This window comes from Podarcis bocagei (genome assembly GCF_964188305.1).
Source record: "Podarcis bocagei genome assembly, chromosome: Z".
In the NCBI taxonomy this organism is placed as follows: Eukaryota; Metazoa; Chordata; class Lepidosauria; order Squamata; family Lacertidae; genus Podarcis; species Podarcis bocagei.
In genome coordinates, this window is record NC_138140.1 from 17,919,065 (window position 1) to 17,936,104 (window position 17,040).

At 49.0% G+C, this 17,040-nt stretch overlaps 1 long non-coding RNA gene across 1 annotated transcript; it reads right to left on the reverse strand.

The window, feature by feature from the left end:
- Nucleotides 1–8,476: 8,476 nt before the first annotated feature.
- Nucleotides 8,477–16,998, reverse strand: LOC308578628. The gene is made up of 3 exons (XR_014004050.1): nt 16,980–16,998; nt 15,429–15,579; nt 8,477–11,463 (listed from the first exon to the last, which is right to left on the reverse strand). It is a non-coding gene; the product is annotated as an uncharacterized lncRNA (long non-coding RNA).
- Nucleotides 16,999–17,040: the final 42 nt, after the last annotated feature.

A 17,040-nucleotide genomic window follows, 5' to 3' on the forward strand; every position in this document is an offset into this window, starting at 1 on the left:
AGGAGGAGAGAGAGAGAGAGGAGGGAGAGGGACTTAATCCTCGCAGTACTAGGCTTTTAGGGCAAATGGAGCCTTCAGAATTAATTGCTAGCCTGGAGGCCTCATCAGCCGTTGCTTCTTCTCCTCCTCCTGCCTCCAATGCTTTCTGCTGCGCCGCTCTCCTCTCCCCACCTCCTTTCCCCGTCACCCATCATGCATAAAACTGACAGCCTCCATCTAGGCGAGGACCGCCACAACGAGGAGGCGCAGCGCTGGACGCGAGCCGTTCAATTTGTCTCTGCGCCGGGTGCTGGAGAGTTCAGGGGGGATTATGTCGGGGGCTCAGCTGGGATCCGATGCCGGGAAACGGGGGGGTGGGGGTGGGGAGAAGAGAAAAGAAAAGAAAGAGGCTTAGATATTTATAGGAGGACTGGATTGCATGCGGAGAGCAGACCAGCTGTCACATGACAGGGGCAGAGCTGTAAACAAGCAACCCAGAGACAGACGGACGGGGTTAACCCTTTCTGGGCACTGCCTTCCTGAGTGGCCTCCTCCTCCCTTCCACCAGCCTCTGGCCGTGTTGTGAAAAGAAAGTCTAGGCAAAGCATTTGAGACGTTGCGTGTGCCCTTCTGACCATAGGCGGTTTTGGAGTTTGTTGTCGTCAGTGGTGTTTTTAAGGCTGGGTGTGTGGCTGGGACCAGTTATCTATAATCCATCACCTGCCTGTCTTTCTTTGGATTATAGAAGAGCCTGTGTTGTGTAGCGGTTAGAGTGGCAGACTAACACCTGGGAGACCAGGGTTCACATTCCCACCTGGCCTTGAAGGCCACTGGCTTGGGCCAGTCACTGCCTCTCAGCCTAACCAACCTCACAGGGTTGTTGTGGGGATCGGAGGAGGAGGAGGAGAAGAACCACATGTGCCACCTCAAGCTCCCCGGAGAAAAAAGTGGGATACAAAAACAATAAAATAAATAAATATTTATATTCAATCTCTTTCTCTCTTCCCCCCACCCTCAATCTAGTTAGCTAGATATCATCTATCTAATCTCCCAAGGTTTAAATCTCACTGCAGATTCTCCTATCCAACACAATTTCTTAAGCTTCAGCAGGAAGGAAAACCCACGAAAAGGCAACTTGGGGCTGTAATCCAACAGGAAATAACTTTCTGATGAACCTCCAGAGAATTTTCCTTTCTCAGGAACGCTCTCCCCTTCCAACCCCGTGAAGCTTTGGAGAAATTCAGGAGCCCATTTTCCTGGGAAATATTTGGTGACTTGAGAACATTGTAGCTCAGATAGGGCCACCAAGGAACAGGAGTGGGGGGTGGCCATCAGCATGCCTGATGGAACTCTGAGGTTTGCAAAAGTACAAAAAACGACTTCAGGGAAATATCCTCAGTGCCCCAGCCCCACACCCCTGGCAACCCAAACCAAATTAATAATGCAGAACATCTGTTGCAGGGCAGAATGGAGTATACTGGAAGAGGGCATAGCTGGTTGGCTGGCTGGAACCCTGAACAGGGACACTCTGCTCTGAAACACCAACCCCATGCAGAAATTAGATAGCCTAGGTGTGAGATTTTATTTTTATGGGTGTTAAACCCACCCCCCATGCAGAGGACGCACTGTTTATAGAACATTTGCTGGCTGAGCTTTACTCATTGACTGGGGAGGCAGGAACAGCCTCCTGCCCTGATATTTTGGAAGGAGTGGAGGAAGCAGGGAGGCTTTGCAAGGCCACAGCCAATAGCCGGAGGCAGCCAGCACAGCAGAGAGTAGGCTGGGGAGATGGGGGAGGGAAACAACAGCCAGCAGCACCAGATTTAGGGCAGGGTAAGCAGTTTCCTCACACTGGCCACAGAGCTGAGGGGGTGCAAAATAATTATAACACCACCACCACCACCACCACCTATATTTATACAGGCATATATAGGTGTAAATTGTACAAATGGAATTACTGTGAAAATCCGAAATATTTTTTGGAGGGACGCCATATTACCAAAGCCTATCCTTGCAGGCAACATTAGTATAGAGCAGTTTATCTGGGTTGCAATACAGTTTCATAAGCCTGTGGCCTGCCATAAAATCTGGACAGCCTTGTACTGAATATCTGGACTTGGAAGGGACAAGCTGCTGTTTCTCTCCTTGCAGCCAGCCAGAGAGTTGTTTCCCCCTCGTCTCTGTCATTCCCCCAAGCTGCACAGAGGAAAGGAATGGCTGGTCCAACTGCAAGGGCTCTCCAGTTTTAGGTCTCCTGTCCCCCTGCCCAACTACCATTACTAAGAAGCAAGAATCCAGCCAAATCCGTAATGGAGTCTGTGTTTCCCCAGTTTCCTCTCCTCTGGAAACACAACAGTCCTGAAGGAGTCTGGCTACCTGTGTTACATACCAGTGCACTGTGGTTTCCCTCACTCAAGCCCTGTTCACCTGAGGCAGCGGCAGAGAAATCCCAGGCTGGATTGCGGCCCTGAACTGGAATGGATTGTGAGCCTGCTGCTGTGTGTTTTTGGCTGGGAAGTGAAGAAAGTGCACAGCTAATACTACAGCCTTTGTCTATACCTTATTTTTCGCTCTATAAGATGCACCTAGTTTTTGGAGGAGGAAAACAAGAACAAAAATATTCTGAATCTCAGAAGCCAGAACAGCAAGAGGGATTGCTGCACAGCGAAAGCAGCGATCCCTCTTGCTGTTCTGGCTTCTGGGATAGCTGTGCAGCCTGCATTCGCTCCATAAGACGCACACACATTTCCCCTTACTTTTTAGGAGGGAAAAAGTGAGTCTTATAGAGCAAAAAATACGGTATTTATGGTGTGTGTGTGTGTGTGTGTGTGTGTGTGTGTGTAAGAGAGAGAGAGAGAGAGAGAGAGAGAGAGAGAGAGAGAGAGAAGAAAATCACTTCTACTAGATAGGGTTCTGTGTTTGAACATTTGTATGTTGTGGATCCTCTGTGAAAAATCAGGAAGGTTCTTCTTCTTCTTCTTCTTCTTCTTCTTCTTCTTCTTCTTCTTCTTCTTCTTCTTCTTCTTCTTCTTCACATTTGTATCTCACCTTCCCTTCAAAAGAGCTCAGGGTAGTTTACATAGTTATCTTCCTCCCTATTTTATCTCCACAACCACCCTGTGAGGTAGGCCAAAGATCAGTGGAGCTTACAACTTTACAGCCAAGTGAGGATTTTAATAAGGAAACAGGTGTGTGTGTGTGTGTGTGTGTGTGTGTGTGTTTAGGAAATTCCTTCCTTCTTTCCTTCCTTTTCTGTAGGAAATCCCTCTTCTTCTGGCACCACCCAGGTGTGCTATGATTTCAGCATCCAGAGAGGGGTGGACTTGGCGGGAGTTGCAGAGCTCTGTGAGGAGGAGGGGGTTTGCAGCAGCCTTGGAGTCTGGCCGGCAGAGCAGCTCCTCCATCGTAGTCCTCTCCACCCTTCGCTTCTCAACCCTCCAGGAGAAAACAAGTCGAGCAGGCCCAACCACAAGAGCCCATTGGGGTGTGTGTCCCTTTTGTGCAAGGAAAAGCAGCTGCTGGGAATCCTCATTCAGAGGGAGGCTGGATCCTAGCTAGGCGAGGCCAGGTAGTTAATCAGTGACTTAGAACCAGGGAGGGGAAAGAATTTAGACTCAGTTGGTGTTTAAAGGTGGAATTACCTAATCTGCACTTTCTGAAAAAATATGCAGATTGAATCGCAGCCCTCCTTTGAAATACGCACTTCTCCAAATTTTGCCATGTGATTCTCCAGCCAACTAAAGCATACAGAAATTGCACACACCTAGGTAGCAGAGTCTAAGGGATGTGGGTGGCGCTGTGGGTTAAACCACAGAGCCTAGGACTTGCTTATCAGTAAGTCGGCAGCTCGAATCCCTGCGACAGGGTGAGCTCCTGTTGCTCGGTCCCTGTTCCTGCCAACCTAGCAGTTCAAAAGCACATCAAAGTGCAAGTAGATAAATAGGTACCGCTCCAGCGGGAAGGGAAAGGGTGTTTCTGTGTGCTGCTCTGGTTCGCCAGAAGTGGCTTAGTCATGCTGGCCACATGACCCGGAAGCTGTACTCCAGCTCCCTCGGCCAGTAAAGCGAGATGAACGCCGCAACCCCAGAGTCGGTCACGACTGGACCTAATGGTCAGGGTCCCTTTACCTTTAGGTACAGTGGTACCTCGGGTTAAGAACTTAATTCGTTCTGGAGGTTGTTCAGGTTCTTAACCTGAAACTGTTCTTAACCTGAGGTACCACTTTAGGTAATGGGGCCTCCCGCTGCCGCCGCCGCGTGATTTCTGTTCTCATCCTGAAGCAAAGTTCTTAACCTGAGGTACTATTTCTGGGTTAGCAGAGTCTGTAACCTGAAGCATCTGTAACCTGAAGCGTCTGTAACCCGAGGTACCACTGTACAGTGGGCACAGATATGCGTGTACCAGGGAAAATAGTGTACCTGTGATCTTGGGATGGAGGGTGGCATACAACTTTAATTAATAAAATAAATATAACATAAAATTTTACTGGGGGGAAATAGCTTTGCAAAAAGAATTGTTTTAATTATTACATTTCTATTCCACCTTTCCTCCAAGCAGCTCAAGGTGGAGTGCATGGCTCTACCATCCCCTCCTAATCATAGAATCATAGAATCATAGAGTTGGAAGAGACCACAAGGGCCATCGAGTCCAACCCCCTGCCAAGCAGGAAACACCATCAGAGCACTCCTGACATATGGTTGTCAAGCCTCTGCTTAAAGACCTCCAAAGAAGGAGACTCCACCACACTCCTTGGCAGCAAATTTCACATGTACTGCTCTCAAGCCAGGTGTCACCCATCTTGTATTTGTGCCTCTCATTTTTTTTTGCCTAAGTGCAATACTTTACATTTCTCCCTGTTAAAATTCATCTTGTTTGTTTTTGTCCTGTCCTCTGGGGTGTTAGCCACCCCTCCCAGTTTGGTGTCATCTGCAAATTTGATCAGGATGCCCTTGAGTCCATCATCCAAGTCGTTGATAAAGATGTTGAATAAGACCGGGCCCAAGACAGAACCCTGTGGCACCCCACTAGTCACTCTTCTCCAGGATGAAGAGGAACCATTGATGAGCACCCTTTGGGTTCGGTCAGTCAGCCAGTTACAAATCCACTGAGTGGTAGCATAGTCAAGACCACATTTTACCAGCTTCTTTACAAGAATATCATGGGGCACCTTGTCAAATGCCTTGCTGAAATCAAGGTATGCTACATCCACTGCGTTACCTTCATCTACCAGGCTTGTAATTCTGTCAAAAAACGAGATCAGGTTAGTCTGACATGACTTATTTTTCAGAAATCCATGCTGACTATTGGTGATCACAGCATTCCTTTCTAGGTGCTCACAGACTGTTTAATTTAATCCCCACAACTACCTTGTGACGTGGGTTAGGCTGAGAGAGGCAGCAACTCTGATGGTTGTGACTAGGCCGCCATCCCCACCCCTAAGCAACTGTTCTCTCCAAGTATGTATGTTGCTTTTCACATATGTATGTTATTTGAATTGAAACAATCATTTGCAGGTCACTTTCTGTGCACAGCCCAGAACTACAAGGCTCAGAAAAGGGCAACCAAAATATCCAAGGGTGGTGGTGGTGGTGGTGTAACGGAACATCTCCTGCACAAGGAAAGGTTGCAATGCTTCAGACTCCTGAATTTAGCAAAAAGGCTAGTAAGAGGGGACATAATATATGTTTATAATACAATGCAAGATGTGAAGAAGTTTTCCTCTCTCTCTCCTATAACACTAGAATTTGAGAACATTCGATGAAGCTGAATGTTGGAATATTCAGGAAAGATTAAAGAAATGACTTTTTTTCATGCATCGTATAGTTAAACTGTGGAACTCACTCCTGCAGGAGACGGTGATGGGCCACCTGCTTGGGTGATGTGAAAGAGGATTGGGCAAATTCATGGAGGAGAAGGTGCCCAAGGGTTATTAGCTGTGCTCTGTCTCCACAGTCAGAAGCAGTACAGAAGTGTAGAGTTAGAAGGGGTCCCGGGGGTCATCCAGTCTGACCCCCTGCAATGCATTAATCTCAGCTAGATCATACAGGACAGATGGCCATCCAACCTCTGCTTGGAAAAACTCAAATGAAGGAGAGTCCACCACCTTCTGAGGGAGTCCATTGCACAGCCAGACAGCTATTACTGTCAGAAAGTTCTTCCTGATGTTGGAATCTCCTTTCTTGTAACTTGAATCCATTGGTTCATGCCCTAGCCCAGTGTTTCCCAACCTTTTTTGGGCAAAGGCACACTTGTTTGATGAAAAAAATCTTGAGGCACACCACCATTACAGCCCCGTGACATCAGCGCGCAGCGTCACGCCGGGAGGGACGCACGAAAGTGAAAGTTTCAATTTTTCCCCCTCCCCCTTGCCGGGGAACCTCCAAGCTTTGGGGGTGGGGGGGGGGAGGAGGCAGCAAAGCGAGGGACTGAGGGACTCCTCCAACGACAAGGGTTGGGGAAGAAGAGAAAGGGCTATTCCGCTCCAGTCACGGGAGGGGAATATGTACTGGCCCAACTGGTGTGCGGTCTTCGGAAAGCGGGGTGCGGGAAGGAAGCCTAGGCTCGGGGTCCACCGACCTCGGCGGAGAAAGGCAACAACCGAAGCCTCCCGACGGTTTCGGGGGAGACGTTCAGAGCTTCCCTGGGAGTTTCTCAGCCTGCCTTTCGGAGGAAGAGGCGGAGGGGGCCTGGGGATGGCGGTGGCCTCGGCCTCGCCCTCCCTCCGTCCCTCTACCTTTGTAGTGGACGCGCAGGTTGTTTGCGAGAGGCCGATGTAGCTGAATTTGTCCTTCGGGCTCCAGGAGCGCGGCAGCGGCGTCTCCTGCTCGTCCACAGCCGGGTAGAGCCACTTGAGGCGCCGCTTGAGCTCCTTCTCCTGCTCGTTCAGGGCCGGGTCGCCGCCGTGAGGGAAGGGCGCCGGGGCGCTGCTGCTGCTGCTGCCGCCGCCGCTCCCGGCAGGCATGGGCCCAGCTGAGGCGGCGGCGGCTGTTGTGGTGGTGGCGGCGATAGCGGGCGGAGGAGGGGGCGGCGGCGGGGCCGAGGTGGCCAGCGGCGGCGGGGGAGGCGGCGGCGGGTGGAGCAGGAGGGCGGCCGAGGCCGGTGAGGGAGTAGGGTTGTCCGGGGCTTGAGAAGCCGTCGCCGGGAGTTGCTGCTGCTGTTGTTGCTGCTGCTGCCCGGACATGCCGGCCTCCTCCTCGTCCGCTGTCTCGCGCTCCTCCCTTTTGCGCGCGCTGCCCCGCCGCCGCCCCATTGGCCGGGTCCTGTCAGCTGATCCTGTGTTATTTCCTGTGTGTGTGTGTGAGGGGAGAATGGAGAGAGAAACCTCGGCACCACCACCGCGGAGCCGCCCCCGGCTCAACACGGATCTTCGCCGCCGCCGCCCCGCCTCTCGCCGCCCGACTCGCCCGCCTCCCTCCCACGGCACACCAGCCAACGTCTCGCGGCACACTAGTGTGCCGCGGAACACCGGTTGGGAAACACTGCCCTAGCCTCTGTAGGAAACAATATTGCTCACATCTTCCATGTGACAGCCCTTTAGATATTTGAAGATGATGATGATGAAGAAAAAGAGTTTGGATTTGATATCCCACTTTATCACTACCCGAAGGAGTCTCAAAGTGGCTAACATTCTCCTTTCCCTTCCTCCCCCACAACAAACACTCTGTGAGGTGAGTGGGGCTGAGAGACTTCAAAGAAGTGTGACTGGCCCAAGGTCACCCAGCAGATGCATGTGGAGGAGCGGAGACGCGAACCCGGTTCCCCAGATTACGAGTCTATCGCTCTTAACCACTACACCACACTGGCTCTCTGCCCTGCCTCCTCTGCCTCCTCTTTTCTAGGCTAAACATGCCCAGCTTGGTTTCCAGGCCCTCGGTCATCTTGGTTGCCCTCTTCTGCATGCATGCCAGCTTGTCGATATCCTTCTTAAATTGTGCTGTCCAGAACTGGACTCAATTGCTGGAAACCACAGGAGAGCACACTTGTGCTAGGGTCCTGATTGAGCGCTTACTATAATGGGCATCTGCTTGGCCACTGTGAGGGCAGGACCCTGGACTAGATGAGTCACTGGCCTGATCCAACAGGGTTTCCCCTTATGTTCTTAGAGTCCTACAGAGGCATGGTACTAGCTCTCGTCCCCCATTATAGAAGGTAAATAGGGCCTGGACTAAAAGTCTTGGCACTGCCCAGACTATATGTTTGCTGTCGTCAGAAGAGCCCACCCACCACAGCCAATCACAAACAAGCAACCACACCCTAGGCCAACCCCAACCTCTCTCACCACCAAAGGAACACAAGCGAATAGTAAAGAGAACCCACGCAAGTGACGCTAACACAAAACCCCACACAAACATTAAGTAAAATCAAAACATTGCCACCCAACCCCAACCCCCATGACCCCTCCCCTCCCCTCCTTTTCTTCCTAATGCAACTCGAATGTCTCAACAAATGAAACTGACCTATAGAAAATGTAACTTGAAGAAAGAAACATTGCACATACTTTTGTAAACCAAGAAATCTTTAATAAAATCAAAAATCAGAAGAGCCCACCATGACCCATCAACTGGATTTGGGATCTTCAAACCTGATATGTACCTGAGTTCATTTTATAGAAAGTCCCCGCTCTAGCAACATCCTGGAAGGTCTAAAAGTCCAGCAATATAAAGACGGCTTAATTATAATGTTGATTTCCATATGGAGGGAGGGGGGAATGCCCTTTTATACAGTAATTACCAGTGTATTAATTAATATAGAAGAATAAAAGAGAATGAAATAAACTCACAGTGCAAATCCATAAATGTTTACCCTGAATTAATGCCCACTGTGCTCAGCAATGCTCATTTTCCAGAAAGAGTGCTGATTGCTGCCTCAGTTAAATAAATTGATTGAATAAATAAAGTCTCTGGCAAGCCTGCAAGTGAGCATCCGCAGAGGAGGCAGCCTGTTGTGTCTCTGCATGATCGATCCCTCTGACCTTGCCTCCTCCTGAGGCTGCCTCCTCCTGTGTTTTTGCATCCAAGGGGTGTTTGGATCACTCAGTTGCTTCAGGTGAAGAGATGCATTAAAAAACCACCTTTCCAGAGAGGAGGATGCCAGGTTATGTCCTTCCACGAGTCACAGCTCTGGGCTTGTCTCTGTTCAGTCACTCTCCGCTTTGGGTGGGATATTTTGCACACTGCTCTGTCCTTGGTGTGATGGGAACATTCCTTCCCTGCTGAAGCAGAGGCGTGACATAGTGATTTACCCAGCCTCAGGGCAAAGGTGCTCATTGTGTCTCTGCATGAGTCTTTTTTCAATGTTCCTTTCCTTTCTGTCCTGCACAGATCTGTGGCTGATGCAGAAGCTTAGCAGACAGGCACCTCTGAGGGCGAATGTAAGAATGAACTGCTTCTTGCTCAGCCAAACCATTGAACCATCTAGATCTGTGTTGACTGGCTGCAAGTCTCTAGGATTGCAGACAGGGTCTTGCCCAGCCCTCCCTGGAAAAACAAGGGACCTTCTTCAGTGGAGGATAGGACCATCAATGGCCAGTCATGGTGGCTATAGAGTATTCCACCTCCACTGTTGCAGTACAGTATTGCCTCTGAACCCCAGTTGCCAGGAATCACCAGCAGAGAGAATTGCTGTTGCACCCAGGTCCTGCTTGGTGGCTTCCCCTAATGGGCACCTGGCTGACCACTGTGAGAACAGAATGCTGGACTAGACTCTTTGACCTGATCCTGCAGCCAGGCTCTTCTAATGTTCTCTGATGCAAAAGTGGGGAGGGGGGCAGCAATTTGCTGGGGTCAGAAAGCAGGGGTTCTCCCCGGCAGACCAGAGCGGTCGCAGCATATGGTCTGCTCTGAAGCAGATGGAGGAAAGAGGGAGGATCTATTCAACGCCCTGAAAGAATGAGCCTCAACAAACTTTGAGCTATAAAGGGGAAATGGGTTGGGGAGTTGATTGCAGGACCCACTTCGGTCTGTTGTCTCCTGGCTACGGAAGGGCTGAGCTCTGGTGCGGAGGAGACCCGCCTGCCCAGCTGCCTCCGAGCTCATCCTTCGCCTGCCTCTGCTCAGATCTGCCTCCGAGCCAGTCAGCGCCTGCCTTTTCCCAGGGAAGCATCTCAGAAAAGTGGTTTGGCTCCCGTCCAGCCATTAGCAATGGAAATGTACCGTCTCCCGGAAAGCAGCAACGAGGCTTGCCTTGTTTTCTAGCGTCCTCTCTCTCTCTCGCCTCCCTCACCTTGCACCCTTGGGCTACAGACATCACAGCTTCTGGAGCTGACATCCAACCCTAGTTCGATAGCCTCCCGTCCACACAGCCAGTTCACAAAGATCTGCTGGTTCAGACCATAAAGCCTTTCTGGTCCGTCTCCCAGCCATAGATCATCTCAGCAGTGGAGAATCTATGCTGGGTGGGGTCACGTGATCAAGCACCCCATCACAAAAACCTGGAGGAGGGCCACATCCCAGTGGTTAACGCCACCTGCATTACATGCATAATGTCCTTCTTTCAGTCCCAAATGGCATCTCTAGGTAGGGCTGGGGAAGAGCCTCCATGCCTGAAACCCTGGAGAGCAGCTGCCAGTCCGTGCAGACTATGCTGAGATAAATGGATCAATGCTCTGACTCAGTATGAGATGGCTTTCTTATTTATTTCTTGCATCAGTACCCCACCTTTTCCTCCAAGGTGCTCAAGGTGGTCACATGGTTCTCCTATCTCTGTTGTTATCCTCACAACAACCCTGTGAGGTAGGTTTGGCTGAGAGGTGGCAACTAGCCCCAAGGTCACGCAATGAACTTCTTGGCCGAGTTGGGAGGTGGGGATTCAAACCTTCGTCTTCAAGGTCCTAGCCCAACATGCTAACCACTACACTGCACTGCTTCTTGCCCCCTTGATGACAGCCCCCAAACTCTTGAATGGTCCCCCCAGGAAGGCTTGCCTGACCCCAACTCTGAATTTTCACTTTGGTTCCAAGACCTCTTAATTTGGCCCACTTTTTCACATCCAGGGGCTTCAGCCACTTGGAGGCTCTGTTTTTATCCATTCCACTGAATTGGGTGGTTTAGCACTGGACTGAAAAATTAACATCCATGTCCTCCTCCCTTCTGTTGCCCTAACCACCCTTCATCAGAGTTTGCATGCAAAAGCGATCAAAGGGGGAAACAGGTTTTGTTGAAATTTTAGGATTGGGGGGGGGGGTTTACTGTGGCGCTTGCCTTACTTTTGAGCAAGTGGCGAGGCTGCCCGTTTTCCTTCTTTCTTGTAAAATTACCCTTTGTCTTGAAAAGGTAAAAGGCTTCTCTTAAAAACAGAAGAGTCCTCTTGCAATGATATTCCTTGCTTCCCCAGTGCATTCCCCACCTCCGTGGTTGGTCATCGCCCCTTCCCTCCTCTAAGGATTCTCTCTAATGCTTATGCAGATGAGCACGCTTTGCATAAGCCATCTAGCTGATGAGATTGTTTCTGTTTTGCAGAACTTGGGATCTGTCAGCATGGACCAATCTGCAGGCAGGAAAAGATGCATGGGTTGTAATACTAATAATAATAATAATAATAATAATAATAATAATAATAATAATAATTGTTTGCTGTTTTATGTTACTTGTGAGGGGTTTGGCTGCTCTAGAAGGTTTAATGCTTTTTTTTAGATGTGCTTAATTGTTTTCTTAAATGTTTTAAATGCATTTTATTTTATTATTAATAAATATTGTTTTTACTACTTCATTGCTTGATGACCTGCACTCATTTGGGTGAAAGGATGAGAAAATCATTAGGACACCAGAGGTTGTTGCCAAACGTTAATTTTACTCAGAGTACACCCATTGAAAACAATGAGCATGGTTAGCATAGATTCATTGATGAGCTGGAAACAACCCCAAGGATGTAAAAGCTCCTCGTTGGTTCACAATGCTTACGGTCATATCTTCTTGCCTATTCCACCACCCGAAAGTTTTGGGTGTAGATTCATGAGGACCAGAAACTTTAAAGCTGAAAAAAAAGGGTTCTGGCCAGAAACCCAATTTCTGTACTTTCACATAGAGCTGAGGTGAGATTTCTCATAAGAGATGTTGCAGTCACACTTCTCTGAAGTCTCTCAGCCCCACTCACCTCACAGAGTGTTTGTTGTGGGGGAGGAAGGGAAAGGAGAATGTTAGCCGCTTTGAGACTCCTTAAAGGGAGTGAAAGGCGGGATATCAAATCCAAAATCTTCTTCTTCTTCTGCATGCAGAAAGTCCCAAGTTTAATCCCCAGTGACATCTCCTGGCATTGCTGGGAGAGACCCCTACCTGGAAACCTGGAAAGTGACAGCCAGTCAGTGCGGACAAGCCTGAGCTCGATAAACCAAAAGTCTGACTTGGTATAAATCACCTTCCTATATCCCTTGGCATTTACTGTCAGATCCCAAAATGGGTTGATGCAACATACCTGCTTGCCCAGGACTTAAACGCCCCTACAGAGGCTGTGTTCTTACAACCCACTTTAGGAAAAGCGTGCTAGGCATCCAGAATTGGGAGCTTTTCAGGAATTTGGATACTCTCTCTAAGGAGGCCTTCTTGGCCCAGATGTTGCAAAGATTTTGGCAACCGGTGAAGACTTTCCTCTTAGCCAAGGTGCTTTCTTGTTTCTTGGCCATTTTTGCTCACCTCAATCTGCTCTTTGTAGCTTTTGAAAGTTATTTGTTTTTGTTTTGCTATATTGATTTCGTTAGGGTGGTGTGTTTTTTTAAAAAAATCACATTGATCCTCTGATTGCAAATTACTGTTTATTTATTTAAGTCAGGATAGCTCAGTTAGTTAGGGCATGGTGCTGACCACGCCAAGGCTGCAGGTTCGCTCCCCATATGGGACAGTTCCTGCATTGCAGGGGATTGGACTAGAATTATCCTCACAGTCCTTTCCTACTCTACAGTTCACCAAATGATCTGACAAAGAGTCCGAAAAGAGATTGCAAAAGATCCTAATAAGGTGCGATGTACACTGAAATCCTGCCCATTTTAGATGGGATGGTTTTCATAGAAGCAAATTGGATGATTTTCCAATTGTAATACTACTACTGCTACTAGTTAGTTAGTTAGTTAGTTAGTGAGTTACCGTATTTTTCGCTCTATAACACGCACCCGACCATAACACGGACATAGTTTTTAGAGGAGGAAAACAAGAAAAAAATATTCTAAACGAAACAGTGGGTGTATGATTTTTGTGGTTCATGCTGTGGCCACAGACATGTGATCTGACGGTGAGTTTGGAGTAGCCCAGTGCAAAAATCCTGAGGATCCATGTGGATCCATGCTTTGTAACCACGTTTTAAGTGGGGAGGGAAGGAAAAGCACTCAAGTGACAAGGAACACGCGTGGGTTGGGTGGAGAAGGATGCTATTCATAATGCAGAAGAGGGGTACAAGAGGAGAAGGCTCCTCTCCTCTCCCGCTTTGCTGTCTCAAAGCGAGCCACGGAGGAGGGAAGGAAGGGGAACAATGGATCCTCTGCTCATGACTGCAGCAGATCCCCCACCATCCGTAGGCATTCCCTCCATAACACGCACAGACATTTCCCCTTACTTTCTAGGAGGAAAAAAGTGAGTGTTGTGGTGCAAAAAATACGGTAGTTAGTTATACCCTGTTCATCTGACTGGGTTGCCCCAACCACTCTGGGCAGCTTCCAGCATATTTAAAAACATAATAAAACATTAAACCTTAAAAGATTTCCCAATACAGGGCTGCCTTCAGATCTCTTCTAAGGGTCATCTCCTTGACATCTGATGAGAGGATGTTCCACAAGGAACGGAATTGTAGAGTTGGAAGAGACCTTGAGAGTTATCTAGTCCATGACAGATGGCCATCCAGCCTCTGCTTAAAAACCTCCAATGAAGGAGAGCCCTGGACTCATTTGACAAGGGTACTTCAAAACTATTTTCAACCAACCCACTTCTTGTGTATGGTCAGGATTAATGGTGGAGGTCAGTGCACATTACCCTTGTCTATGAACCACTTGGGGACACGGGTGGTGCTGTGGTCTAAACCACTGAGCCTCTTGGGCTTGCTGATCAGAAGGTCAGCGGTTCAAATCCCCGTGACGGGGTGAACTCCCGTTGTTCGGTCCCTGCTCCTGCCAACCTATCAGTTCGAAAGCACGCCAGTGCAAGTAGATAAATAGGTACCGCTCCGGCGGGAAGGGAAATGGTGTTTCTGTGTGCTGCTCTGGTTTCACCAGAAGTGGCATGGCCATGCTGGCCACATGACCTGGAAAAACTGTCTCCAGACAAATGTCAGCTGCCTTGGCCAGTAAAGCGAGATGAGCGCCGCAACCCCGGAATTGTTCTGGACTTAACTGACTTAACTGTCAGGGGTTCTTTACCTTTTTATGAACCACTTAGAGACTAAGCGGTATATAAATTATTTAAATAAACAATTTAGGGCTCAACCAACTTTAATATTGATTACTTCCAACTCAGCTGCCTCAAGTGCAGCGTTTCCCTGATTATTTGTTGCTGACTACTTAAACTGCATATCCACCATACATGCAAAGCAGACACACACGCACACTCCAGAAAAGTTCTGGGAACTGTAGTTTAATGGTACTGTGGGAATTGTAGCTTTGTTAGGGGTAATCTACTGTTCCCAAGATTCTTTGGAAGAATCCATGTGCTTTAAATGTGTTTGGTGTGGACACAGCCTTAGGCCCCATCTGCACTAATTGTTTAAAGCGGTATCATACCGCTCTCCCCCCGCCACCTTCCCAAAAAGAATCCTATGGACTGTATTTTGTTAAAGGTGCTGGAAGTTGCTAAGAGACCTCTGACCCCTTCACAAAGTTCCCAGGCTGGTTTAACAACCAATCCCTCTTTTCAGGGAACACTGAGAGCTGTGGCTCTGTGAGGGGGAACACAGCTGTCTCCTACAAACTCTTTGCACCTCTGAAGAACTACAGTTCCCAAGATTCCCTAGGGGAAGCTGTGACTGCTTAAAGCGGTAGGATATCCACTGAATGTAATGTGTAGTGCAGCGAAGATCTTCACCTCTGTTTTGCCTGGAGGGAACTCAGCAGGGAAGAGGATGGGTGTGGTGTAGTGGTTAGAGTTTTGGAATAAGACCCTGGGAGACCAGGGTTCAAATCCCCACTCAGCCATGAAACACACTAGGTGAGCTTGGACCAATCACTGCCTCTCTTCCTAACCTACCTCACAGGGTTGTTGTAGGGCTTAGATGAGGTGGGAGAGAACCATGTATGCCACATTGAGTTCCTTGGTGGAAGCCTTGGGGTAGAAGTGCAATAAAATAAAATTTAAAAATGCAACTAGAATGAGTTGGCTCCACCTCTCAGGGACTCCTTTCATTGGCTCTGCCCCTGCCTCTTGCTGGCTCTGGCACCACCTGCTGCTGGCCTTCTGCCCTACCAGTCTCAATAATTGACAGAAGTCACCACTGGTTATGAAAGGGGTAACTGATGGTTTGGGAGGTGGGGTTCCAACCTGGATTCAAAGGAGCTTTCTGCCTGCATTGCATCACTCTGGCTGACGTTGATCATAGTGGACGCTAGCCATGCCTGGAAGTGATGATGATGATGACAACCTCTGCCATTGAGGCCCTTCTGCAGTTCTTGAGAGGCTCAGCTCCTGACTCCTGGGCATGATCCAAGAGGCACAAGAGTGTGGTATAGTGGTTAGAGTGCCAGACTAGGACCCAGGAATAAAAGGTAAAGGGACCCCTGACCATTAGGTCCAGTTGTGGCTGACTCTGGGTTTGCGGCGCTCATCTCTCTTTATTGACTGAGGGAGCCGGCGTACAGCTTCCAGGTCATGTGGCCAGCATGACGAAGCCGGTTCTGGCAAACCAGAGCAGCGCACAGAAACGCTGTTTACCTTCCTGCCGGAGCGATACCTATTTATCTACTTGCACTTTGATGTGCTTTCAAACTACTAGGTTGGCAGGAGCAGGGACCGAACAACGGGAGCTCACTCCATTGTGGGGATTCGAACTGCCGACCTTCTGATTGGCAAGTCCTAGGCTCTGTGGTTTAACCAACAGTGCCACCTGTGTCCCAGGACCAAGGAGAACAGGGGTCAAATCCCCATTCACCCATGAAGCGCACTGGGCAACCTTGGGTAAGTCACTTGCTCTTAGCGTAACCTACTTCACAGGATAAATAGGGAGGAGGAGAACTATGGAGGACTCGTTGGAGGAAATGTGGGGTATAAATGTAATAAAGAAGCACATAAACAAAGTGAGTGGCTGAGAAAGAACTTGACCAAAACCTTATTAGGGTGGAAGGGGATCCATCCACCACAACACAGTTTGCAAGCAGAAAACCAGGTTCAGGCCTCTGTTTTCAAGGGATCTCAGTCCCCAAAGCCTGGATCAATCCCTCTCTAAGACCTTGCAGAGCTGGTGCCGGTTGGATTGGCCTGCTCTGCATTGCAGAAGACCCTTATCCCCTTCAGTCCACAGCGTCTCCAGCTAAATGGATCTAGAATTGGGGATAGCCAAAGGTTATCCATCCCACCCCACCGGCCAACGTGAAAGACACTTATCTGCCCACAAGACCCAAAGGAAGGCATTACCAAGCAAATTTGCTCAAGAGGTTTCTCTTGCAATCCTGGATAAATGGGGGGGGGGAGTCTCAATTTCTGACAGTGGGCTCCTTAGTGGTGTCCCCCCATTATATCTAAAAGGGGGGGAGATTAAAATGCAATGGGGGTGTCTGAAAAGCAGGTGAGGAATGAATTGGGCAAGGCTGAGGCTGGGAACTGCGTTTAAACCTTTCTGCTTCTTCATCCTCCCCCATCTGTTTGAAATTCGTTTCTGACTCAGTTTCCAAGGCTCGGAGAGCTGGCAAATGGGGCTGCTGTGTGAAAGAGTCTGCGTGGCAGAATTTCTCCTTGCCTCTCTGCCCTTTGTTCTCTCTCTCTCTCTCTCTCTCTCTCTCTCTCTCTCTCTCTCTCTCTCTCTCTCTCTCTCTCTCTCACACACACACACACACACACACACACAAAAACACAGAGGGGGGGGGTAGCCAAGTTTACCTGGCATAGGGAGGACCTCTGCACAACAAAAAGAAAGAAAAGGGAGAGACAGAGAGGCTAG